Source organism: Mus caroli, unplaced genomic scaffold, assembly GCF_978045245.1.
Source record: "Mus caroli unplaced genomic scaffold, Mus_caroli_1 scaffold_14, whole genome shotgun sequence".
Taxonomy (NCBI): Eukaryota; Metazoa; Chordata; class Mammalia; order Rodentia; family Muridae; genus Mus; species Mus caroli.
In genome coordinates, this window is record NW_028227269.1 from 8,339,897 (window position 1) to 8,366,852 (window position 26,956).

The window sequence follows — 26,956 nt, forward strand, 5'->3', positions numbered from 1 at the left end:
CACCTACAAAACCTTCAATTCAAAATCTGTCCTGCCTACAAGACATGCAGGGACAAAGATAGAGCAGAGACAGAATGAATGGCCAACCAATGATCATCCCAAATTGAAACCCATCCTATGGGCAAGAACAAATCCCTCACACTACTAATAATACTGTTGTGCTTGCAGACAGGAGCCTAGCATAACTGTCCTCTGAGAGGTTCCACCCAAACACTAACTGTAACAGATGCAGAGATCCACAGCTAAACATTAGATGGACCTCGGAGAGTCTTGTGGAAGAGTTAGAGGGGATGGATTGAAGGACCCAGAGTGGATAGGGACTCCACAAAAAGACCAACAGAATCAACTAGCCTGGACCCTTTGGGGCTTCCACACTGAACCACCAACCAAAGAGCATACGCAGGCTAGACCTAGGCCCCCTGCACATATATAGCATATATGTAAGTGTTCATGTAGGTCCCCCAGAAACTGGAGAGGGGCCTCTCTGACTCTTTTGCCCACATATAGACACTATCCCCCTAACTGGGCTGCTTTGTTTGGCCTCAGTTGGAGAGGATGTGCCTAGTCCTGCAGTGACTTGAGGTGCCAGGGTTGGTATGGGGTGACGGGGCTCCCCCTTATCGGAGGAAAAGGGAGTGGGGGAGAGGCTATGTAAGAGGGGAATGGGAGGAAAGGGGCTGTGATCAGGATGTAAAGTACATAAATTAATGAAAGAAAAAAGAAAGCTATTTTCATAACTTAAAAAAAAAAGAATTCTCTCCCTCAGAAGCATAGGAAAAAAGAAAAGTTAAGTCCTAATTCTTCTCAAGTTAGAAAATAATGATTAAAGTTGAAATGAATGAAACAGAAAATATGAATAGGGATACAGAAACTTCAGAAGGCCAAAAACTGGACTTTTAAAAAAAAATCAATAAAACTGATCAATCTTCAGCCACATTAACCAAGAAGGAATGGAAGAAAACCCCAATTAGCAAAATCAGCAGTAGAAGGGGCCATGTCACAGAAGTAGAAAGAATTGTAAGAGCATTCTGTGAACAAATTTATACCCGCACATTAGGTAACCTATAACCTAGATAAAGTAGTCAAATTACTAGAATATACAAGTGACAGGTGATGCAAGATGAGAATGAGACTCTTAGTGAATTTTCAAGATACTTAATTTTATAATAAACTTTAAAACTCTGTGCATAAAAAAGTCAAACATCAACAGCTCCACTGGGAAAGCCATCACTGCTTAGTGAGGATCTTCACAATCCTTTCCAAAACCATGAAGAAGAAGACGCCCTTCCCAATTATGCAAAGCTAGTATTCCCTTCATACCAAAACTACGGACAGAAAAGCAAAACAAAACTAAAGATCATTGACCCCATGAATAAAGATGCAAACATAATCCACAAATCACTAGCAAACCAAATCCAGTAACATGTCTTAGTTAGGATTCTATTATTATAATGAAACACCATGAGCACAAGCAACTTGAGGAAGAGTTTACTTCCATCACACTTCCATATAATAGTTCATGCCAAAGACAATGAGGACAGGAACTCAAGCAGGGCAGGAACCTGGCTGCAGAAGGTATTGCGGCAGCCAGAGAGGGGTACTGCTTACTGGCTTGCTCCTCCTGGCTTGCTCAGCCTGCTTTCTTATGGAACCCCAGATCATCAGCTCAGGGATGACACTACCCACAATGGTCTGGACTCTGCCACATTAATCACTAATGTCCTACAGGCTTGCCTACAGACCAGTCTTACAGAGGCATTTTCTCAACTGAGGCTCCTTCCTCTCTGATAGCTCTAGCTTGAATCACGTTGACTAAGACTAGTCAGGACAACATATAAAAGGGGGTCTATACTTTGACTATTCAGGCTTACCTCAAGATGGCTAGATATAGATACAGATATAGATACAGATATAGAGATAGAGAGAGATAGAGATAGAGATAGAGATAGAGATACAGATACAGATACAGATACAGATACAGATACAGATACAGATACAGATACAGATACAGATACAGATACAGATACAGATACAGATACAGATACAGATACAGATAGATCAGTCAGGACATTAAAACCTGCTGCCATAGATATAGTCCATAGAAATACCATTATACATCACATCATCATATATGAACTATCCCCCAACAAATAACACAGGAAGTGCATTAGTGGTCACTTGGAGCTGGAAGGAGAGAAGAGAATTGGGATTGCTAACGCATACAGATTTCTTTTAAGATATTCTGGAATAAGACAGTTAAACAACCTTTTGAGTATAATAAAAACAGAATTATATACTTTAAAGTATAGGTTTTGTAATATATGAAGTATATCTCAGTAAGACTGTTTTTTACTAAGTTTCACCTAATGAGTGAAGAATTAAGCATTAAAATAGTACTGGTGGATTACCAGCTTATAACAAAAGACCTGAACAAAATGTAAAACGTAGTAAGAAATTATATTGATCCAACAATCTTACCTTTATCTTTAGATGACAGATAAATGTAGCTACTACCCTCTCATCAAAAAAGCCTTTGTTGATGCAAATGGAGATGACCACAGAAAACCACAATTGCACACAAAGCAAAGATCCACAAGTCATGGAGATTGCAGTCCCAAAGTATTACACTCCTGTGTCTATGACTGGGAGAAGACTGTGGAAGGTGGAGTGAAAAGATTGTATGAGCCAGAATACTAGGAGGGCTGCTGTAGAACCGTCTCTCCTAGAAATGGCTCCATAAACAAGACTGGAACAATGGTAAAATCAATAGACATGCTAACATGGGAAGGGGAAAGTTTTATGGGCTCCTTCCCCTAGACAAAGATCTACAGGCAACTAGTGACTGCTGGGAGAAGGATTATCCTCCCCCAGGGATGATCCCCTTGCTAGTCATCCAATAAGAGTGGTCAGCCTTGAAACCATATACACACCAAGAATAAGAACAGATCCAGAAGGATATATGTGTGTATATGTGCTTATATACATATATCTATTATATAACAATAATCAAAGAAAGAGAGGCTATAAACTTGAGAGTGGCAGAGGAAACATGGGAGAGATTCACAGGAGGGAATAATGGGAGGAAAGGAAGGGACCAACGTGACATAATTCGATCTCAAATTTAAAACTTTTAAAGACCTGGACAGTGGTTATCAGTGGCTGCCAGATAACCATCAATGGGGAATTTCCTAGCACATAGATCAGAGTCCTATCACCTGTCTCCTTAGCAATGCCCAATGTAACAAAAGAGACACAATGCAAAACATCTCCTGATGGAAGTATAAGAACCATCCCACAGACCTAAATTTGATTGGAGCTGGTCTAGATCTAACTCTGAATTAAAATAAAATAAGAGATTTCAGAAGAACCCGTTCAATGACATCAAAAGGAATGCAAGCAGCAGAACTGAGAAGCCACACAGAGAAAAATGACACAGATCATTAAGAGACATAGAAAACAGAAGCAGGCTATAGATGTTATGTGGATCTTGATTCTAACAAATCTAACAAATCCTTTCATTATTTGCATATGTATTATATCTGCATTTCACATATATGTAAGAACTGACATCAAATACTAATTAGATGTATGATATAAAAGAGTATTAATTTTTCAACTCTTAATATTCTAATTGGAAATATACACTAAAATATTTATAGATAATATTATATAGTTTGGGACTGATTTCTAAAACCAGACAGGGAAGACAATAACAGTGACCATACAAATTGGCCATAGGCTCATCACTGTCAGAGCTGGGAACAGGCTACCTGGGAATTTAATGTATTATTCTATGTTTGTATATGTTAAAATCTCTACCAATAATGACTTAAGAAACCAAGCATAAAAGGTCCTACCTACAATCCTAGAACTTTTGAGACTGATGCTGAGGCAGGAATACTGCAAGGTCAAGGCCAGCTAAGGCCACGTAGCAAGACCCTTTGAGAAAATTTTACTGAACACATTTTTGATCCAACCCACTGTAGTAAATGCTTTTATTTATGCTATGTTTCAACCTTTTATGCTCTGAAATTGACACAGTACCTGAACACTAGTGAGCAATTGAAAAGCGTAACAGAATAAATAATCTCCTTCGTTTAACTAAACAAAGAGATCCCACTGTGACCCTATGCTGGTTAATATTGACTGTCATTTTGACAGGATCTCGGATCACTAAAGAGACAAGCCTCTGAGTATATATCCATGAAGAAGTGTCTGGATCCAGTTCATTCAGGTGGAAAAACACACCCCACAATGTGGGTGGTATCATTCCATAGACTAGAGGTCAGGCCTGCATAAAAAGAATCTAGATGAATAAGCACCAGAATTGACCTCACTTTACTTCCTGACGGCTGACACACTATGACCAGCCACCTCACACCCCTGCCACCATGCCACCCCCACTATGATAGACCATACCTCAAGCCATGGGCCAGACTAAACATTTCCTTCTTTATGCTGATTTTATCAGATATTTTATTGCAGCTGTGCGCAAAGTATCTCACAAAGTCCCCTACTTCAGGCTGAACTACGGAGGCAACCAGCACGGGGCAGGTAAGGTCTTAGAAAACCTGACTTTACATTGTTTCTCCTCAGCTACAGGACCTTGTGTCGGGAGACTTTTCAAACATAGAATGAGCTGGTACCCTGCCTTGGGGATCAAATAACAAGTGAAAAACAAAAACAAAACAAAACAAAACAGAAAGCAACCTTGGAAACAAAACTTTATTAAGAGATTAATACAGTAATTGCGCTTCCCCTCTCTGGCCCTGTTCCCATCTTTATTCTTTCTCCCTCTGACGAGTACAATTGAGTTTATCAGAGTTGTTCCAGTTCCTGCTCTGTGTTTGTGAGTTCTCAAGGACAGGCCCAGAGCCAACACATAGGTTACTTCATAAAGCCTTGTGGATTTGGGTATTTGTTCCAGGCACTAGTGTGGGTGGCTGCTCCTCTCAGGAACCCCAGAGATTTCTGTACTGTTAAACAGTTCATCTCAAGCAGTGTGTGTTCAGGCTTCGTAAGCCAAGTAGCCAGGAAGCTGTCCCATTTATGAAAAGGCTGAGTATCACAGACCATGTGTTCTCAATGAGGAAGGTATAGTCTTGACCCCAAGAGGGGTTTCTAATACTGTGCACACAGCCCATCTCTTATCCCCCTGAGCAGCCATGGTTTTTGCTTTGTGTTGTTGGGTGTGCTTATTTTAATTTTATAAATTGTATTATAAAAACAACTTGCAAACAAATTAAAATCATCAGACACCAAGATTAACCAGAACCAAAATCTATACAACTCATTGAAACTTCTATGCAATTAAAGCAGGTTTGAAAATGGAAGCTGTGGAGTTTCATATTAAATTTTACCCTTTCAGTGTCAAATACACTTTGTGCTCTTACCCACTCCCAAAACCAAAAACTCTATAACAGAATCAGAACTAGAAAAACAGGTAAGTTCATATACCCTTTCATAACTGCACACATTACCGCATTCCCTATTAGTCTTCCTTGCTCTGTTTTCTTCATGTTACCTTGTGTACCCACATGTACATTTTCTTAGGTATATACTTCATAAAGGTTTCTTATACATTATCCATTATCACCTAGATTCTGCATATGAGGGACAATCACTTTTCCACGTGAGCCATGTTGTATGGAGGGATGCTCATATAGATATCTGTAACAGTAAATCTGGCATTCAGGGGAGGGAGTTTTGGAGAATTTGAATGTACTGAGTCAAGTTCATAACTCCCTCTCCTGAACTCTCCTGCTCTGCTCACCTTCTCCAAGAGCCCCTTGTGCCCACTTTATACCAACATTTGTCACACGGTAGTACTTCTTTGCTTGATCTTTATGCTGCACAAATGTCAAATATCTAGCTCGTCTGTAGCACTCATTCATCATCTCTATAGCTATAGCCTCTTTTGATAACTACTGGTCCTTGTCTGGTAAGACACTGATTTTGAGTTAACAAAAGCTATTGCCATTTGTCAATATATTCATATATATATATACATATGTATATATGTATATATGTGTGTATATATATATATATATATATATATATATATATATATATGAATGAATGAAAGCAGAAAGTTCTAGATCAGACACGGCAAAGTTCAGTGATTTCAAAGGCCAAACAGCAAAGTGAAGGAAATAAAGGGACAGTTTGGGGACCGTAATGCATTCTCCACAGTTTAATAGTGAGAGACTATAGAGCACTCGGTGCTTTGGGGTATTAAAGGATAAACTTATCAGTGTTTGTAGAAAAATGAAATTGATTTCTATGTACGATATGTGGGCTGACCCACCAGATGTTAAACATTGTATGACTCCACTGAAATGTGCTTCAGGCTACACTATGACCTGAGCCAGTCTTCTGACAATTCCAGTTTGGTGGCATCCATATTAAGCTAGACATAAAAGGACTCTTACTGAAAGAGCAGCAGTGTTGCTTCTTCAAGTCTGAGTGGTAAATGTTAAAAAAAAAAAAAAAAGAAAGAAAGAAAGAAAGAAAAGGAAAGGAAAGAAAAGAAAAAGAAAAGAAGAAAAAGAAAGAGAAACATGGAGAGTCAAGGAAAGAATGTACACCACGCGTTTTTTTTTTCTGGTTTAAGCCACTGAGATAGGGCCTCCTATAGCCCAGACTAACCTCCGACTCACTAAGCACCCAAGGATAACAGAGCTTCTATTCTTCTTGCCTCTGCTCTCAGGGGCTCGGAGTGTGCTACCATGCCTGATTTTTATGCTGTGCTTGGGATCAAATCCAAGGCTTCATGGATGATAGGCAGGCAGCCCTGAGCTATATCTCCAACCCCACCCCAAAACTTTCTAAAGCTGCTTGTGACATGAAATGACTCTAATCTAACCCTTCCAGACCTATGCTCTTTTTGTTTCAACTGCTCATCAGGTTTTACGATCAGAAGAACTTCTCCCCAGACTGCCATTGGTGGTTTTCCTCTTTATACCTCTATTGTAAAATAGTTTCCTCTTCCTCTGATAACAATGACTATCAAAGAGACTGACACAGAAAGACAGCTCTTACCCTCGTGGTGGCGATGTCATACAGCCTGCCCTCATCCTGCACAGTGGAACCTCCATTGTCATCCAAGAAGCTCCTCCTGTCTTTCCTTGCTGGAGGGTGGAGTGTGCACCGGCATTTAGTGGCTCAAAGAAGAGAAGAATGTGGCCCTCTCGTTGTCCAAGTCAAAGCAGATGCTGTAAAGTCAAGTTCACCTACAGAAGAAAGCACCAGCCAAGTTGTCACTCCAAGGTAGAAACAAAACCAAGATGTTCTATCACCCACTCAGTGTTCCGGGCATTTTTTATTGAATAGACATCAGCCTTCAAGCTCCATGGAATTTTTGTGGAGGAACTGGTCTCTTCCCAATATGGTACCATCGCTCCACCTGAACTCATGGATAGGATTAAGGACTCATTAAACGACGTCAATGGAACATCTGGAGCATCATGTCTGTCACAGGCCATGAAACATCTGGACACTTAATTTAAACTGATAAACTGAGTACTGGAGTTATGGCTTTACTCAATTCCCACAGAGCTGCTTATGAGAGAGTTATTCTCCTAGCCAATCCACTGAGGATATGCTTATAAACTTCTAAGTGAATAAATCCATTTCAGAGGCAAATTTATAGGGGTTGCTGGCCTAATAGAATTAATTCCACTGCTACAATTTGAGATCAATAGATTTCAAAGGCTGACCAAATTCAATTCCTCTTTATTTGCACATTGCTATATGTCACAGTACAGAGATGATTTCATGTACTAATATAGAGTCCTCGACAACCATGAGGATGTTCATGCAAGGATAGGGAAGGGGGTAAGTTTATGTCAAAACAATCACAAATATAAACCTCTCTCTCCCTCTTTCTCCTCCCCCTTCCCTCCCCCTCCCTTTCCCTTTCCCTCTCCCTACCCCTACCCTCTCCCTCTCTCTCCCTGAATAATTTAAAGAAAGCAAAACTAAAAAAAATCTCAACCAAGTAAGCCTTGCCTCATGTGGGTGTATTCCAATAGGTCTATGCTGGCATCCAAACATCTATCTATTGATGGTTTTCCAATCAACACTAAGTCCAAAAGGAGGAGGGGGTAGTCATGGAGGAAAAAGAAACTATTGATGTTGAGCTAAAGATAAGCAAGAAGTGTCTGTCACTCCATTAGTCATTAAACAAACACTCAGTGTAACTGAAGACCCCGTAAGGCCCTGGGATCTCACATGGCACACAGCAGCTACTCCAACACCCCAAGAGCTCACAGCTCCTAAGCCAATCGAGCATGTGAAAACAAACATGTCTGAACAATATCCTGGGGGCAGTTCAGGCAGAGTCCAGGAGCAAGAAAGTTTACAAGTTGGTTCCAACAGGAGCAGAACACATCCTGACACTCTGTAGGGGTGAATTTCCCCTTCTAACAGACCTGGGTCAAGAACGGAAGTGCAACTCCATCTGAACTTTCCAGGTGGACCCTTGGTGGAAAAGCAGAGAAATCCTTTTATAAGGGTGAATGAATTTAAAGGCTCCTATATCCTCCTCTGGCCTCTCCTTCTTCCTCTTCCTCCTCATCTTCACCGCCTCACAGAAGCACCTTCGACATTTGCCTCCTGAACAAAGGCAGAAATGCTACTGTGCCTAATAGTTCCTCTCAGATACCTTTCAAACTTCAGAATAGTTTAAAAGAAAGTAAGGTTAACCTGGCTGGGAAATAAATACTTAACTCTGGCAGTTTTAGCATCGCTGTATTCAATCAGAAGGAAGAAAATAAAAAGTACCTGGGCTCCTGGTTAGAAGTTCGTTGCTTTGGCTCAGCACAGAGAAGTCAGAACTGACCCAGGGAGACAGTAAGGTTAGCCATGTGTATCCTTTTCACAGAAACCTGTACCCAGGAAGGCCTCAGTCATTGTAATGAATCAGTGACATCCCAAACCAAACAGCTTCCCCACTGCCACCTACACTCAGAATGTGTGCACCTTTAAAAAAAATATTTATTATATGTAAGTATACTGTAGCTGTCTTCAGACACTCCAGAAGAGAGAGTCAGATCTCATTACGGATGGTTGTGAGCCACCATGTGGTTGCTGGGATTTGAACTCGGGACCTTAGGAAGAGCAGTCAGTGCTCTTAACCACTGAGCCATCTCTCTAGCCCAGAATGTGTGCACCTTACTAGATTTTCAATCACTTTGATCACTGTCAAATGATGGGAAGGAACTAGGGAGATGGCTCAGCTGGTAAAGCATTTGCACAAAAAACATGAGGACCTCAGTTTGATCCCTAGAGACCATGTAAACACTGCAGCATGTGGTGTCACACCTTTCTAATCCCAGCAGACTGAGAAAGGAAGCTCCCAAGAGACCAGTGCCCAGCCAGTCTAACCTAATTAGCAAGCTCCTAGCCAATAAGAGACTGCACCTCAAAAGAAGTAGACTGTGTTTCTCTAGATGACACCCAAAGTGCTCTTCTGGTCTCTGTGCATGCACACACACACACCCTAACCCCTGGAGTTTCAAAACAAGTGTAATGCCAGTCAATAGTAATTATGATTTACACCAATCCACACCACTCTATGATCATTTGTGTTCTAAATAATTCAAGAAAAAATGATAGCTACCATTTTCTGAACCCCCCACCCCCATTCTAGGCACATTTGTGTAATGTTTACAAATATCTCCTCAACATTTAACCAGTGCATGTGACTATTATTCTTATTTTAGAGGTGGGACATACAGACCCAAAGATGTTATCTGCCCACAGTTCTACACCCAAGAAGTTCCAGAACCAAGGTTCAAAATGGTCTGCCTGATCTTATTTACTGTGGAAATCGAGATTCCTCACGTCATCCTCAGGAAATGTTGAGGAAGGACTGAGGGAAGTAGGCAAAACATAACCCAAAGCACCAGACTTTGGGGAAGGAAATGTGGGCATCCAAAGGGCTCTCCTCGCCCTGCTTAACAACCCCACTCAAAGTTTCTTTCTATATGGACCTACCAAGGTGATCATGGATGATCTATTCAAGCAAAGGGATCATCGGGAGTGGTTTAGCACTGAATGGTCTCTGACTTTGTGATTCAGCCAATCCTGGCAAAAAACCATCAAGCTCCTTCAAGGCCTGCTTCCTTCTGCAGAATGCATCTCCCCAGGAATTGAATTATCTTTGCTATTTCGTCCAACCTAGCTATATTTCCTGGTGAGTTCAGCATGCAAAATGTACAGAATGACTACCTCCAGTATTGATGGGGAAAGGTGAGGCATGGACGGCATAGTAGACTCTTCCATCACCCAGACACCTGACATACAGAAGCCAGGAGGTTGAAGGAATAAAATGAATTGCAAATCATACACAGGAGTGGCCACAGCTTCCCTAGGCCCTCACCATAGGTATAGGGTGACCTCTAAAACTGTAAACTTGTATCTGGTAAATCAAAGATAATACTCCTGTGGCATTGCAAGACTGGTTACCGTCCTCTGTATCCACACAGAATTCTGGATGTCCCCATCATTGTCATGTTATATTCTTCTGAAGTGTTATCACACCAGAGTGCCAGCACCACCCATTAGACTGAGAAAGCTGCCAGCTAGGTACAGCATCCCACCTTAATCTTCACATTAATTATCCCTGTCATACAGTGGGGCTTCACACATTTTGTTCAAACCAATTCCTCTCTCTCTCAAGTCAACAAAATTAAAGAGTAAATTAGAGAAAAATAATACAGATAATGAAAGGCAGTTGGCCAGAGGCAGAAGAAGAGGAGGAAACTGGAAAGGACAAAATGGCTGCCAGGACCTATCCCGGCACTGGGTAAATGAAATAATCTTATCCCAGAGAGTCATCCCACTCCACCCCAATGGCACAGCATCTCAAAGGCCAGAGTAAAATGTCAAACTGTCGAGGGATCTTCTTAAGCACCCACGAAACCTCCCTGGCACTAACTCCAGGCTCCAAGAGACACTTCCTGGTGGCTAGAGACCCACGTACCCTGCAAACAGGTAACACATGAACTGTGCAGCCAATATATGCTCTGCCCTTGTGATGTGCCAATGTATGGAACCTTAAAAAGTAGAAAGTGGCTTACTTACAGTTTCTTGTGGGTTCTGATATAAGTCAGTATCTTAATTAGGGTGTTTGTTGTTATGATGAAACACTATGACCATGAACAACTTGGAGAGCAAAGGGTTTATTTGGAATACTTCTACATCATAATCCATCACCAAAGAAAGGACAGGAACTCAAACATGGCAGGAATCTGGAGCAGGAGTTGATGCAGAGGCCATGGAGAAGTACTCCTTACTGTTTTCCTCATCTTGGCTGGCTCATCTTGATTTCATATAGAACCAGAACCACTACCCCAGGCATGGTACCACCCACAATGAGCTGGGTCCTCCTCCATCAATCACTAAGGAAGAAAATGCCCTACAGCTGAATCTTACGGATGTATGCTTTCGGATGACTCTAGCTTATGTCAAGTTGACTTAAAACTGGCCCACAGAATTTGATCAGGTTTTTGATACCAGAAAATGAGTTTTTGAAGTTACACAGTGGCCTTTGTCTATGATAAGGACCTGGGAAATGGCACTTATAAGATGACTCCTGATCCAGACAACTTCCCTCGAGACATCTTGACCTCAGAAACTTCCACAGTAGATGTCTTCACCTTGGCACCACTGTTTCTACAGGGCAGGATGACTGTTTCTTTTGGGAGTGCCCCACAGATTATAAAATATTTATCACTATCGATAGGCCCCATTTACTAAATAACAAGGTTATAGTAATCAGAAATCTCTCCAGAGATGGCAAGTTATCTCAACAGCTAAAGGTGTTTGTTATTAAGGCCTGGGAACCCCACGGGAAGGAGAGAACCAATTCCCACAAGTTGTCCTCTGACCACCACAAGCACACCATGACATATGTGCACACATTCGCACACATACACAAATTAAGAAAGCCCAGGAAAACGTTCTTTCAGATGTTTTCAGCCCCATCACGTGTTCTGCTTGAGAAGCAAGATGCTCTCCAGCTAAGACAAGAGCTCTATAAACGAAGTAAACATTCAAACCCCTGGTTGCTACTAGGCATGCAAGAATGCTTCCTTGTGGTCAGGGACCAGGAATTGTCCTCCAATATTTCCTGTTTTAGAATCAGGCCTGGCATTTCATGCCATGGTATCATCCAACAAAAACAATAAAGATGAGAAAAGTTAAAAGCAACTTTAGGGGAGCTGGGAAGAAGGCTTAGGAGGTAATGGACTTGCCACACAAGCACGAGGACCTGAGTTTAGATCCCAAACACTCACATCCAAGCCAGTCATAAATGACATATACCTCTAAGCCCAGCCATGAGGAGGCCTAGATAAGCAGATTCCTGAGGTCCTAGGTCAACCAGTCTAGACAAGTAGGTGAGCTCCAGGTTCGGTGAGAAAGCCGATCTCAAAAAATAAGCTGGAGAATGGTTAAGGATAACATCTAACACTGACTTATATTATACCCTCTACCATGTACTCATACATGGGTATATGCATATACATACACACACAAATGTGTATACATGTGCATACACACATGAACATACACACACATAGCATACATGCACAAAGCAAGTCTAACCTGTTAGCTCTCAAAATATGTTCCATATGAGTTGAATATAAGGATAGCGTTTTGTCTCCATGAGAGTCTGCCTTGTGTTTCCTAGAATGATATAGCTTGCATGTATATTTATGTGGCTTCAAACACATAGCCTGCTTTCTGCAATACTACTGTTCCTGTTGATTATACCCACTCCTAGTCAAAGCTCTCACCTTGTAGAACCTCAGTGAATGTCTTGAAGGTAAAAAAATGCAAATGCATGTCAGTTTCCTGGCCTTGCCACTACTCATCAATCACACACCAGTTCTTAATAAAACCTGAGGGTAATAAAATTATAGACATAATAGTGGAGATGAAATCCTATCCTGTCTGTGTCTTGCTTAACTAATGAGAATTTTCATCCAGTGTTTTGCTCCAATAGTATTAAAATATCACAATCAGGCTTCCATAATTGGATTTACTGCGCTAGAAGAGTTGTACTGATATTTAAATCCTATAATCCAAAGCCATCAGAAGAATCCACCTTCCAGTCGATGCTGACAGTGGATTGCCACCAGTATCCCTGAACTACATTCTTCCTCCAAATTATCAAATTTCAAAAAGTACCTTAATATGAAAAATCCTTACATTCACATGATTTTTTTTTTATTTCAATCGGCCCCAGAAGGAAAATAAAAGCTACTCAGGTTCTAATATATTCAAGGATTAAAAATAAATTTATAGATGTTCTGGTTTTCAATGAGAGTCCTGGTTAGTGCTTTTTAAAGTGAAGTCTCTAAATGATACTGGAAAGTTCTGTTTCTCTCTTGAGTATCTGCGCTGAGTAGATGTAAAAGCATCCCCAGCAATCCCTAAGGCCTGGGCCATTCGTAACCAAACACCACCTCCCTCTCTTCCAGTTCTGTGTTTCCAGACAACCTCCCCCTATGGGATAAGAGAGCAGCAGCTTCACAGCTGAGTCACCTCCCCAAGACAATCTATGACACCAAAGCAGAGACAACCAGGCCAGAAGCTTCCCAGGGAGGTATGCCCCACATAGATAAGAGCATCACACAGCCACTGACCCCAGTAAGTCACCCCTGAGTACTAACTGAGGTCTCAATAGTCCATGTGACTGTCACCTTTCCACTGGGCCTAGGAAGGAACTATCTAACCTTGATGTAATCAACTTTGCCCAGGGTGGATGAAGAAAAAGGTTCCTATTGCAGGCAGGAAGGTAAATTAGCCCATTTGGGAGCCTGAGATCGCACACAGCCTAATTCTAGTCTTATCTCTCTCCCTTTCTGTGATATGAATGACAACCCACTGTGCTAAAGCACTAAAGAAGGGAGGAAGAAAAAGCCAGCGGGTTGCAGGATGCAGACACTTTAACACAAAGGGAACAACAGACTGTAAACCGCCTCTGGGAAAGCGTTTCCAAACACATGGTAGCCAGAAAGCTCACTCACCTTTCACCTTTCCAGTAGTATCCAGAGGAAAGAAATCACAAATGCATTAAAGGAAGATGTGGAGGAAGGTGTCCAGGGCATCATTAATTCCTCATAAGTTTATTCCAAAAGCCACCTAAATGCCCATCGAGGAGGAGACTGGAGATAGCCATGGAGTGGAATCTTCTACTCCAGATACGCTCACTGAGAAGCCTAGTAACTTCTGGAGTCTTGTCAGACCTGGGCCCTGCTCTGTGGTCTTCCATCTCTGAGTTCAGTTATCATGTCCCTGTCTTGGTTTTGAGTTTTAGCTTCTGAATTTCCTGAGACAGGATCTCAGTGTCTAACCTCAGAAGGTCTTCAGCCCACTATGAATTCCAGTCTGGCCTTGAACTTGTAATACTCCTACCTCAGCCTTCCAAATGCTGGCATTACAGGGATGTATGTAACAAGGCCTATGAGGAATGAATGGAGTTTTGCATTCATTTTACAGATGGGGAAACTGGTGAACAATGATGTTACTAATAATAACTACTTTTAAAAAAAGAAATGAGGGCTGGTGAGATGGCTCAGTGGGTAAGAGCACCCGACGGCTCTTCTGAAGGTCCAAAGTTCAAATCTCAGCAACCACATGGTGGCTCACAACCATCCGTAATGAGATCTGACTCCCTCTTCTGGAGTGTCTGAAGACAGCTACAGTGTACTTACTTACATATAATAAAAATAAATAAAGAAGAGAGGAGAGGAGAGGAGAGGAGAGGAGAGGAGAGGAGAGGAGAGGAGAGGAGAGGAGAGGAGAGGAGAGGAGAGGAGAGGAGAGGAGAGGAGAGAAGAGAAGAGACGAGACGAGACGAGACGAGACGAGACGAGACGAGACGAGACGAGACGAGACGAGAAGAGAAGAGAAGAGAAGAGAAGAGAAGAGAAGAGAAGAGAACTCTCTGTGTAGCTTCCAATTTCTGATTCTCCTGGCCTGCACTAGAGTGCTAATGCTACAGACATGCATCACCACACCAGGCTTATCCCATGCTTGGGATTGAAACCAGGCCTGTGCTTGCTGGAGAAGCACTCTACCAATTAAGCTACAAACTCAGGTCAAGAGTCAACAACTATTCTATGAAGGCTCCATAATTTCAACTCAAGCAGTGCCCTAAAGTCATGCTCCTAACCACTAAGACAATAGGTTTAGTGGAAAAGTAAGACAATTACAGTACACTGTATGGCATGGTCCTGCTTTGTAAGATAGGCCTGTGCTGATTGTAGAATGGGAAAAAAAGTCTGTACACTGAAATGATATGTGCATTTTTTCTGGATGGTAGAATTTGGCATGAGTCTCACTTTTGACTTTGAATTTGTCAATGTTGTATAAGTTTCTTGAAGTGTGTTAAGTCTTATAAAATACTTAGGAAAGGGTTACATTGGCAAGGAAATATAAAAATGCACAAAAATCCTGGGTCAGTAGTTGAGCAGGAAGGAAAGAGAGACAGACATGAGGGGGATTTATAACCTGGAGGGAACTTACAGAGTAGCCAGTGATAGACTCTTCATCTGGGTCCCTCTGTGTCCTGACAGAACAGTGAGCTGCTTTAACTCACTGGACACTGTTTTACCCCAAGGGCTACCTGGGAAGACAGAGAGGGAGAGGCAATACAGGGCTTGATCTCAGAGCTTATAGGAATATATTACAGAGCACACAGATAAATAAGAAACTGCCATAGAAGGTGATCACTTCAGAAGAGGGATAGAGGATTCAGAGTCCCTGCAATAGGAGTAGAGAGGTATATGAGTAGAAGCATTACAGACAAACTTTGGAGAGGCACAGCAGTTGTGATCAGGCAAAGGACACAGAGTGGAAGGCAGTTCAAAATGGAGGAAGCTCATGCCAAATAAAAGAAGAGGACAAACCTCTGCTGGGTATGAAGAGTAGGTAAGCATAGAGCTCAGCCAAGATGGAGCTTATGAATTCAAGACACTGGCATACCCTTTCCTCTTAAAATGTCCAAAGAACTCCACCTGGACAGGCCATCCCATATGAGACCTAGGAAGAAGGATGCTCCAGGGGAGGGATCTGGCTTACCTATAACTATACATACCCCCCTGAAAGGAGCAGCCTATACTCCAGACTTCTAAAATTTTCTACTGATAAGAGACCAGTAAGAAATGGCAAAAAATCTCCAGGCGTTGGTGCTGCTCCTTGAAGGTCTAGAATAGAAGGTACCCTTGGGCACCTCAGTGCTCAGGAATTCCTGGGATCTCAGATGGCCAACAGCAAATTCTCAGGGAACCATCAAAAATGCAAGCAAGAACAGAAAAATAAAGTAGTTTCATTAATTCATCCCTCTTTCTTTAGTCCCCTCTCTCCACAAACGGCAGCACAGAGCACTTCAGAATATTCTTAGAAGGGCTATATCTTGACTTTTCTTAACTCCAGCTGATACTGAGTGATTCATTCCATCAGGACTGGTGTGGGGTAGTAATACCAGTAACCACAACAAAAGGTCTGGGTAATCCCTGGCCCCGGTAAGAGTTGCTACAGGGGCCCCAAATGCCTCTTCGACTCGCAACTGCTTTGATTTCACAGTAATCACGTAGCTACTCCTAAGTCTTCTTTAACGATTTAGTAAAGGAATGCATAAATTGCTGAATCACAAGTTGGTTTTAGTATTTTGATAAATGCATTTCAAGATGACAGGAGTCCTTTCTATGCTGTGGCTCTTTTGTTTTGCATTTGGTTTTGTATTTGAAAACACTGTTCTGACAGTGGGGCAGGAGCTGGCCCTGACTCTTTTCCCTACTGTGGGTCCCTTTTCTTTCTACCGGGTTGCTGCCTTGTCCAGCCTTGATGTGATGGTATGTGCCTGGTCTTCTTGTAGCTTCTTATGCTACAATGTTATGTTCTGGGTTTGGTTGGTGTCCTTGGGAGGCCTGCTCTTCTCTGACTTCTTTGATGTCCTTTCAAAGGGAGATGGAGGGAAAGGAATGGGGGGAGGGGAAACTGCAGTCAAAATATCTGAGAGAAGTAAAAAAAAAAAAAAAAAAAAAAAAAACTGTTCTGAAAATGGCCCATAACTACTTTGATTGCCACAAGGACCTCTGGAACCAAAAAAAAAAAAAAAAAAAAGAGGTTGTGAATTTCACATCTAACTGCTATTGTGTCAGTTTCCAGTGCCTTCCATCTTAGAGCCAAAAATCAAAGTTCCCTCTGCTCTTCTTTTTGTTTGCTTTTAGCTCCTCAGGCTCTTACTCACAAGGCTTTTCCAGATCATCCTTATTCCTGCCAGGGAGGTGTGGGCTGCCTCAGGGCCTTTGCAGTAGCAGATCCTCCAAGGGTGCTCTAGTCACAGGATAAGCTGAGAAAGGTCACATCAAGGTCAAACATAGGATATACTTATATCCTACTTAGAATCAAAATTAGATATAGGACATCCTATAAGGAGATATGTGTGTGTGTGTATATACAAAATTATATATAGGATATATTTATATCCTATATATGCATATATATATGCATTTTCTATTTCTTTATCTTGTTTATTAGAATTTGCACTCTACCATACATACAATACTACAAGTGTTTCCAACTCATCTGTCACATAATAGGATCTTAAAATTATTTGCAGATTTAATTGACAAACTTTTTTATTACCTTGTACTTGTCACACAGCTTAGCCATGAGCTACTGCCATTCCACATTAAAGTTCTCTTGCCCATTACACTAACTGAGATAAGGGGGACAATCAGCATCAATGTGCTTTTGAAATTATAGTCACCACTTCAAGTAAAAAAAAATAAATAAAAGACAGTTCACCTGTAAAATATGCATATACATACATAGACACCACATATACACACAAACACCACTGAATCAAGTGTATTATAAAAAATACAAACCAGTAATGAAAACTCAGCATTCTTGGATTTATGGCACTGATAATAAATCACTGCATGGCCAAGACTGCATATAACCCACAGATGATGAAAATATAAGACAGCATTTGAAAGCTCACCACAGTAAACTAGTGTTGCCAAGGGAAGAGCTGACACAGAGGAGCCGGCATCACAGGAACACAAAAGCACCTCGTCCCATTCTGTCGCCATAAAGGGTTAGTTTTAATAGCAACTACTGCTTCTTTTGGAATAATCACTAAAGCTTGCTGAGACTGGACTCCTCCTGTTTCTTACAAACATAGTCAAGGGCTGAGGGAGTGGCTCAGAGGTGGAAAGCTGGCCTAGCACGGAGGTGTACATTTACTTATACACATATTTTATGTATATTTACCAGATACAGATAAAGATATATGATAAGAAGTTAACCTTGGATTGAGTATTTCCATGGTTTGCATATGCTTGACCCAGGGAGTAGCACTATTAGAAGGTGTGGCCCTGTTTGAGTAGGTGTGGCACTATTTTTGAGGTGTGGTCTTTGAGACCCTTATCCTAGCTGCCCCTATTCTGTATTCTGCTAGCAGCCTTCAGATGAAGATGTAGAACTTTCAGCTCCTCCTGTACTATGCCTGTCGGGATGCTGCCATGTTCCTTGATGATAATGGACTGAACCTTGGAACCTGTAAGCCAGCCCCAAGTAAATGGTGTTCTTATAAGAGTTGCCTTGGTCACAGTGTCTGCTCACAGCAGTAAAACCCTAACTAAAACAGGTATCTTCTTCAGTTACTATCCATCTTATTTTTGTTACAGTGTCTTGTATTAAACAAGGAACTGAACAATTCAGCTAGACTTGCTGGCTAGTAGGTCTAAGAATCTGCCCATCTCCAACTCCCTAAGGCTGGAATTACAAGTGTGCACTACCATGCCCATTTATTTTATACATGGGCTCTGGAGTTTGAACTCCTGTTCTCTTGCTTGTTTGCAAACACTTTACGAGCTAAGCCATGCCCCAAGCTCCCAAACACAGCTCTCTGAAGTTACTTTCTACACCCTTCCTTTGCTCCTCTTCTACCACACTACCTGTGTTTTTGCTAAGGGCAGCTCCAAGCAGCAAACCCCAAAGATGCTTCCGAGTCTGCGTGGGGTTTACCAGATAGTGGCATTTCTCTCTCTGGAACTCCCTAGACCCTGCCATTCCCTACCACTAACACCACTTTACTGTTCCTCCCACTTCTCTAACAGCATGTGTAAATCCATAGGAAATCCCACTTCCTCTGCTCAAGTTTTAAATTAAATACCTTCAGGGACCAGGACGATGCCTACAGTGAAAGTAGGAGACGTCCTGGCCCACTATGAGAAGCAAAAGCATGCTAGCTTATCCAAAAAGAGCTGAGCTCACTGCAGCCTCTCACCCTTGGGTCTCAGGAGGCTACATCATCCAATTCATCAGAAACACTCACAAGTCCTTTTGTAGTTTTTTTAAACATTGGAAACTATTGCTACTCATGTTTTTAAGATTCTGAGCCAAGCCAAAGACATTCATGGCCTGGAGACAATCTCCAAGTTACCTCATTGTCTTCTCTACAGCTTAGTCATCCCCAGTTACCCTTTTGTACCCCTGTTCTTCTCCCTAACCTCATCTAAAAACAGAATGTAGACACACACACACACACACACACACACACACACACACACACACACAACCACATTCTGGGCCCCTACAACTGCCCCTACTGGATTTCTCCATTTAAATAATCCACTGAGATCCTAAACACATCCCAGTGTTCCATTTGTTCTCTACTCTCAGCACACCTGAATCTCAAGCTAGACATCCAGAAACCATGCCAGCCAGACACAGATCTTCCCCTCACTCCCACTGATACCACTGACACCAAGCCAGTGCCAACAATAATCTCTCAGCCATGTTCCATGAATCTCTCACATCCTTTCTTTTTCCTTTGGAAGTGCTGTGTTTCCTCTGGTTGGCCACAGTATTCTCTGACTGTCTTCACTCCTTACTAGGATTGGATTGTTACACTACACACACAGGAGGCTCTTCAAGCATTCAGGATAAACACTAGATCCAGTAAAAGCTAATGGAGCTGTCTCAGCCTTGGTTTCCTGACTCTTAAATTACAGACACTGAATGTGGAGGTTTGAATGCCTGGCTCCCAGGGACTGGCATTATTAGGAGGTGTGGCCTTTTTGGCGTAGGTGTGACCTTGTTGAAGGAAGTGTAACACTGGAGCAGGGCAGCTTTGAGTTTATATATGCTCAAGCTACACGCAGTGTGGCACACACTGTGTCTTTCTGCTGCCTGTGAATCAAGATATATACTCTCAGCTCCTTTCCAGCACCATGTCAGCCTGCACATTGCCATGCTTCCTGCCACGATGGAATCTCTGAAACTGTAAGACATCCTCAAACAAATGTTTTCTTTTATAAGAGTTGTGATCATGGTGTCTCTTCACTGTACTAGAGACCCTAACTACAACACTGAATACCAAGCATGTCTTGTGTATAACAGCTAGGAAGGTGAACGAGGAGATAGAGTTCTCTCAACCATCATCCTCAACTACCACAACCCAACTAGGACTTGATGAAGAATGCCTTAAAATTTGCCAAAAGTTCCCAAGCTCCAATTCACAGAGGTCTGCACACCTGCTTCGTCTACTCAGAGTGCCCTAAACGACTCCACTTCGTCCTGCTCTCCCTGAGGATAGGTTACTCCCTACCCCTAACCCATTTCTACTTCACCCCTGCAACCACCAGCCCCTGTGTCTGCCTGGACAATATTTAATTTGCTCTCTGTAACATAGTGATCTGTTTACTGTTGCCACCCGCATTGGAAGTTCCTCAAAGGCAAGGAGTCTCATTTTCCTTAATCATTGTATCATTGATGCCTACTAATAAATCATGAATGTATGAATGAGTTAATGACCTTTGAATTCCCAGACCAATCCAGAGAGGCAGGCATACTCATGGTTCACTACTGATGGACAAGAAAAGGGAAGTTCAAAATGGTTGAGTACAGGACCTGGGATAGAACGCATCACTCAGTAAACTGTTTACCATATAAACATTAGGATCCAAAACTGTTTGCCAGAACCCATGTAAAATTTCCAGGCATTGTGGTAGTGATGGTAGTGTATGCTTGTATCTCAGCACTGTGGAGTTGGAAACAAGTGAATTCAGGGGGCTGTCAGCCAGCCTAACACAGCTTGATGAATTCCAGACAGTGCCTGAGGAACAACACTCAAAGGTGATCTCTAAACACCACACATGTGCACATGCACCCACATACAACTGTGAACCTGTACAAATGTGCATGCACACATATATATGCACATATATGGTTGGGTGCAGAGCAGAGTGAAGCCATAGCATACAAAAGCCAAGACTCAGGAAAAGGAGTGCAAGGAGACACCATTCTGCCTCTTCTGCTGATGGCTTCTCTGAATACACCCGGATCTTGCCCCAAAAACAAACCATCTTTATCTCCCTGAATGAGCAAGGGAATAATCCACAGGCCTTTTTATCCCCACACAACTGTTTGTGTGAGAAGTGACAAAATGTCTACAAAGTACCAGAGATCTCAATAAACGAGTGCAGGTAGCCTTCTAACAGGATCTGTCACTAAACAGTTTTTCTTAGAAGCCTATCTATACATTGCTTACTTTGTGCCAAGCACTGCATCAATTACTTTGCTGAATGTTGTATTATGCCAGACAAATGTTATCATTGTTATTCCCAGTCGCAAATGAGGAAACCAGAACTACATAGGAGTAAAAACATTCCCAACCAGAAAAGGTAGGAATTTGACTCAGAGTCATAGGATCAAGGCCCTGAAACCAGTCCTCTGGCATGCTAATCTCAATCTGCTGCTTTCTAGCAGTATTAGTTATTTTTATAGAGAGATAAATAGACAGAGAGGCATGCAGATGGTTGGTAGATGATCAATGTTAGACAAAGCTAAGATGATAGATAGATAGATAGATAGATAGATAGATAGATAGATAGATAGATAGATAGATGATAGAAGATAGATAGATAGATAGATAGATAGATAGATAGATAGATAGATAGATAGATAGATGATAGAAGATAGATAGATAGATAGACAGATAGACAGATAGATAATCTGTAGACAGATGTAATGTTCGTTACTTCTTTTATGGATGCAATAAGTTACCTAACCAAAGCAACTTAGGGAAAGAAAGGTTTATTTTGCCTTACAGTTTGAAGAGAAATTCTTCATGGTTGGGGAAGACATGGTGGCATGTGTGTGAGATAGCAAACTGAGTCCCCCAGGCAGAAAGCAGGGGGTGATGGATGGTGGTGCTCAGCTCCCTTCCTCCTTTTTATTCAGTCCAAGATGCCAGCCCACTCAATGGTTAAGCATTAAGGTGGGTCTTCCCACCTGAATTAACCTGACCCAAGTAATCCTTTACAGGCCTTCCCAGAGGCTTGTCTCCTAGATCAGTGGTTCTCAACCTTTGGGTTACAACTCCTTTGATACTGAGGCTGGAGAGATGGCTCGGTGGTTAAGAGCACTGACTGCTCTTCCAGAAGACCTGGGTTCAATTCCTAGCACCCGCATGGCATCTTACAACTGTCTGTAACTCCAAGATCTGACACACAAAAACATATATGTAGGCAAAACACCAATATATTTAAAATAAAAATAAATTATTAAAAACAGAAAGAAAACATACATGTTTACATTATAATTCATAACAGTAGCAAAACTACAGTTACAAAGTAGCAACAAAAGTAATTTAGCGGTTGGGGGGGTCACCATAACATGAGGAATGGTATTAAAGGGTCACAGCCTTAGGAAGGTAAAGAACCACTGGCCTAAATCTTGATAAGTTGACAATATTAATCATGACAGAAACATAAATAAGTATATAGGTACACAGATAATATATCAATGATAAAAAAAAAAACATTCCAACACAGATACACAGATGGCTATTGATGGGTAATAAACAAAAAGTGACTATTAAGTAATAGTACCTACAATCAATCATGACTCAATAGGTTAATATAAACATTGCATTTATACCACTGTCTAGTGTGTTATAAGCCTTGCATCAATTTTTATTATTTTTATCCCTAAATTCTACACGAACCCTGAGAATCATCTAACTAACAACTGGAAGTTCTAACAACTTAAGAGTTTCCCCCAAAAGGCTCCAGGAACCCATGAGACGTCCCTGGGGACTGAGCCTGGGGTACAGCAGGGTTAATCCTTGGAGACCTCATTTCTCCGTACATCCCAGGCATCCCTGACTGCATTTCTGCAAATGATGATCTTGAGGTTCATCCTGCTCCCATTTCAACTCAGTGGGAAAAACTATAAAACGAGCCTTTAAGATGGTGTGAAATAGACCTTGGACATCTCTTACATCTCTTGAAGATCTTTGGACATATGTAACAGGAAATTGTTGTGATGAACCAACACAAACATGATTTCCTTTTTCCCAAAAGGTTGTGGGATGTTTCTAGAATCAAAGAAAGTAAGAATAAGAAGGAGCCCTCCTGAAAAAAAAAAAATGGAATTCACTTAGTTGATAGAGCATGGAACTAGCCATTACACCTATCCATCCAGTGCCTGGACTAAAGCTCAGAGAGGAAGCTGGCAGCAGGAACTTCCGGGACATCCTTAGTTGTTGCCTTTTAACCAGATAACATCCAAACAGGAACATATCAAGAGACTTGGTGAAGAGGAAGCAGCTATGCAGCCAAAATTTCCACTCAACCCTCTCTAAGAATCCTCTGGGTGTGTGTGTGTGTGTGTGTGATTATGTCATTTCAGACATGAAGGAACAGGTGCCCTTTTCTAATACCTCTCAAATCACAGCATTAGATAAGCAAATGATGTCTTCATGTCCTCAATACTGTCCATATCCTCTTTTTGGCATATAGTCACAGGGACTTTTCTGTATCCTAAGTACATTTTCAAAAGTAGGCCAGCACCATCAGGGAAGAGCCCAAACTCACTGTCCATCAAGCAATAACATTACTTCCTGCTCATCTGGCTTCAGCATCCATCAGGCTACTTCCTGCCTCCCTGTTGCAGCCCCCAATAGGCCATTTATCTCTCCCAGCCATACCAGGATTTCTCCCATTGGTTCCAAATTGTTGAACCAATTCTTCCTAATGGTTATCTTGCTTCTATGTAATGTTCTGTCTTTAGGAAATCAGCTGAAGGGGCTGGAGAGATGGCTCAGCAATTTTAGAAAGTGCCAGCTGCTTTTCAGAGGACTTAAATTTGATCCCCAGCACCTACAAGGTGGTTCATAACCATCTATAACTCCAGGTCCAGTGGATCTGACATCCTCCCCTGGCATGCAACTGGTGCATAGACATGCAAGCAGGCAAATTAGACACCAAATTTTAAAACCAAACTAATAAAAAGATACCAGCTGAAACATCACCACTTCCCAGGACTTTCATTGTGTTTCCTGTTCCCTTCCTGCATACAGACACAATGCTGAACATATATCCCTACAAATCTGTGTTTGTAGAACCCAGCAATATCCTGGTGTACCATGATATCAATGTCTGATTCAGACAAGTGGGAGAAGTCTATCTGGTGGAAATATGACTAAGTTGATGTTCTACTTCTTTTTTTAAAAAAAGCAATGGGGGTGGAAGTATCTATCTCACAAGCATAAGAAGCAGCATTCAGATCCCAACACCCATATAAAAAGCTGACATGGCAACATGCTCCTGTAGCTACAGCCCATAGTCAGCTCTAGGGTCTAGGATGAGAGACCCTGTCTCAAAATAAGAGGTGGAAAAATAATTGAGAAAGACATCTGTCTTCAATCTGTGCCCCCAAACACACACACACATACACAACACACTCACATACACTCCCAAAAATATAATAAAATTAGGTTTAAAAGGAAGGCTTAACCTAGAGGTCTCATGACAGACCAAGGAGTCATTGCAATAAACATCTGCAAAGAAAGACTTGTGTACAAAAGCATATAAGGTTGAACATACTGTGACACACTACAGCTTCCACAATGAGATTTTTTCCTCTCTCTCTTAGGTGGGGAGGTTACAAGGGTGGAGGGCAGGTAAGAAAGGAAATGGAGGTGAATGGAATTGAAGTGCATGATATAAAATTCACAAAGAACCAATAACGTTTTAAGGGAGTCTCCCTGCTCAAGTAGAGAGAGAGTGCCCCCAGGGAGGAATCTCTCACACCACACCACCTTTCCTGGGGGCTGCAGCTAGTGTGCTGAGAAGAGATTTGATGTGCCAGGGTGGGAGGAAACCCAGGGGGCCCTACACCCTCTCAGAAGAGAAGGGGGAAGGACTGTAGGAGGAGGTGACTAGGAGGGGGGCAGTGAGCAGGATATAAAGTGAATGAGTAAAAACAAAAATAAAAAGTCATAATTGGGTTCAATTCACTGTCTGCTGCTCTCAAGACACCCGAGACTGGGTAATTTATAAAGAACAAAAGTTTCTTTGGCTCGTAGTTCTCGAGTCTGGAAAGTCCAAGAGCATGATGCAGCATCTGATGTAGACCTTCTGGCTACATGCTAACCAGCAGGAGCCAATGCTAACCAGCAGGAACCACATGAAGTGGGGTAGAGTAATCATGCAAGGTCGTGGCTCTCTTTCTCTCCTTACAAAGCCACCAATGCCATCACAGGGGTTCCATCCACAGAACTTCATCTAATCCTAATAACTTTCCAAAGAGCCCCACACCTCCAAATACCACATGTGAATTTCAGTCAGTTTCTCCATGCTCTCAATATCACCACAATTACAATTCCAAGGTTTATTTGAGAGATAAACATAAGCCATATTAGTTCTTGCTTCTCTGTACCCAGTCTGAGCCCTGGCATGTTATGGCATTTCCAGAGGGTTTCAGAAAAATGTTTATTGGTGCTAAACAGAGCTCATTTGTCAAACCATGAATCATCAGTATATTTACAATGAAATTCCCAGAGAGCCAAGTGTCTTTTGCTGTAACATGTTGCCACAGTGACTACTCCATGCAGTGAAAAATCAAGTTTTCCTTAACTTCTTAAAAGATATGATAAAATTAAAATACTATGGCTTGTGTAGTATCCAGGCCATTATATAAAAAGAAAAGGGTGGGGGATGTGTTCGTGCTTCAAAACATCCACAACCAGGTGCTGGGAGCCATCCTGGAGGGATGTTTTCAATGCTTTGCCCAGTCTGCTATGATGAACATTACACTTTATGAATATGAAAAAAATACAAAATAATGAGATCCCCAGGCAATGTAAGTTTAAAAATGCTTTTAATTTGACTTATTAAAATTAATTCTCATACCTCCTCTTATCCACCTCATTTTCTACATGCATCTACCTCTCTCTGGAGTTCCCAGTTCTTGATATGAAGAAGAACAAAACAGAAGAGAGAGTTAGGAGGCAACATAAATCCAAAGAGCACTGTGTTCGTCAGCCAGCAGGGATGTTGGTGTCTCAAGGGCTAAGCTGCAGAAGCCAGTTTTGCCCAGTACCCGTAGGCAGGTGCTCACTTCCCTGCCATCCTATCATATTGCAAGAAAATATTCACCCCACAGTAAACAAGAACAAATACTGAAAACACAAAGCCCCAGGTGTCCCAGAGTAAAATGCAGTGGCTTTCTTAACCTGATTTGCACAAAGGTTCACATCCACAAACTTCCTACTTAAAGTAGGGAAATTCACAACCGCTCAACACTTACCCATTTGAGTAGAGCCTAAAGAAATTCCTAAAGATGGGATGTTAAAAGCCATGTTCATGAAACTAATTTGGATAAAATAGTGCAGTAATCTTTGAGGTTGTCTACTTGTGTCAAATCGGCTAGGCAGTCAACACCCATGAGCACTGTTGTCTCCTAGAAGATCTGTGTTTGTGTGCAGGGATCTGCAGCATGACTATGTATGTGGTCCTCCAATGGTGGTTTCAATGAGAACTGTCTCCCATAGGCTCAGACATTTGAACATTTGGTACACAGTTGGTGGCAATGTTTAGAGAGGTGGTACAGCTTTGCTAAAGGAACCACATTACTGATG

General features: G+C 41.8%; 1 protein-coding gene across 11 annotated transcripts in view; it reads right to left on the minus strand.

Moving 5' to 3' along the window:
- Kcns3 (potassium voltage-gated channel modifier subfamily S member 3) overlaps positions 1-26,956 on the minus strand; it is a 62,947-nt gene that overhangs the window by 20,332 nt on the left and 15,659 nt on the right. For 5 of the 11 annotated variants that reach the window (XM_029484338.2, XM_085830198.1, XM_085830199.1 and 2 more), the window contains 2 exons: positions 8,785-8,888; positions 7,042-7,232 (listed from right to left, as the gene is read on the minus strand). The gene's annotated coding sequence lies outside the window, so the exon portion shown is untranslated. Of the gene's footprint in view, positions 1-7,041; positions 7,233-8,784; positions 8,889-15,540; positions 15,589-26,956 lie in introns of those variants that run through there. The other 6 variants (XM_029484339.2, XM_021179549.2, XM_085830202.1 and 3 more) reach the window with 2 other exon arrangements.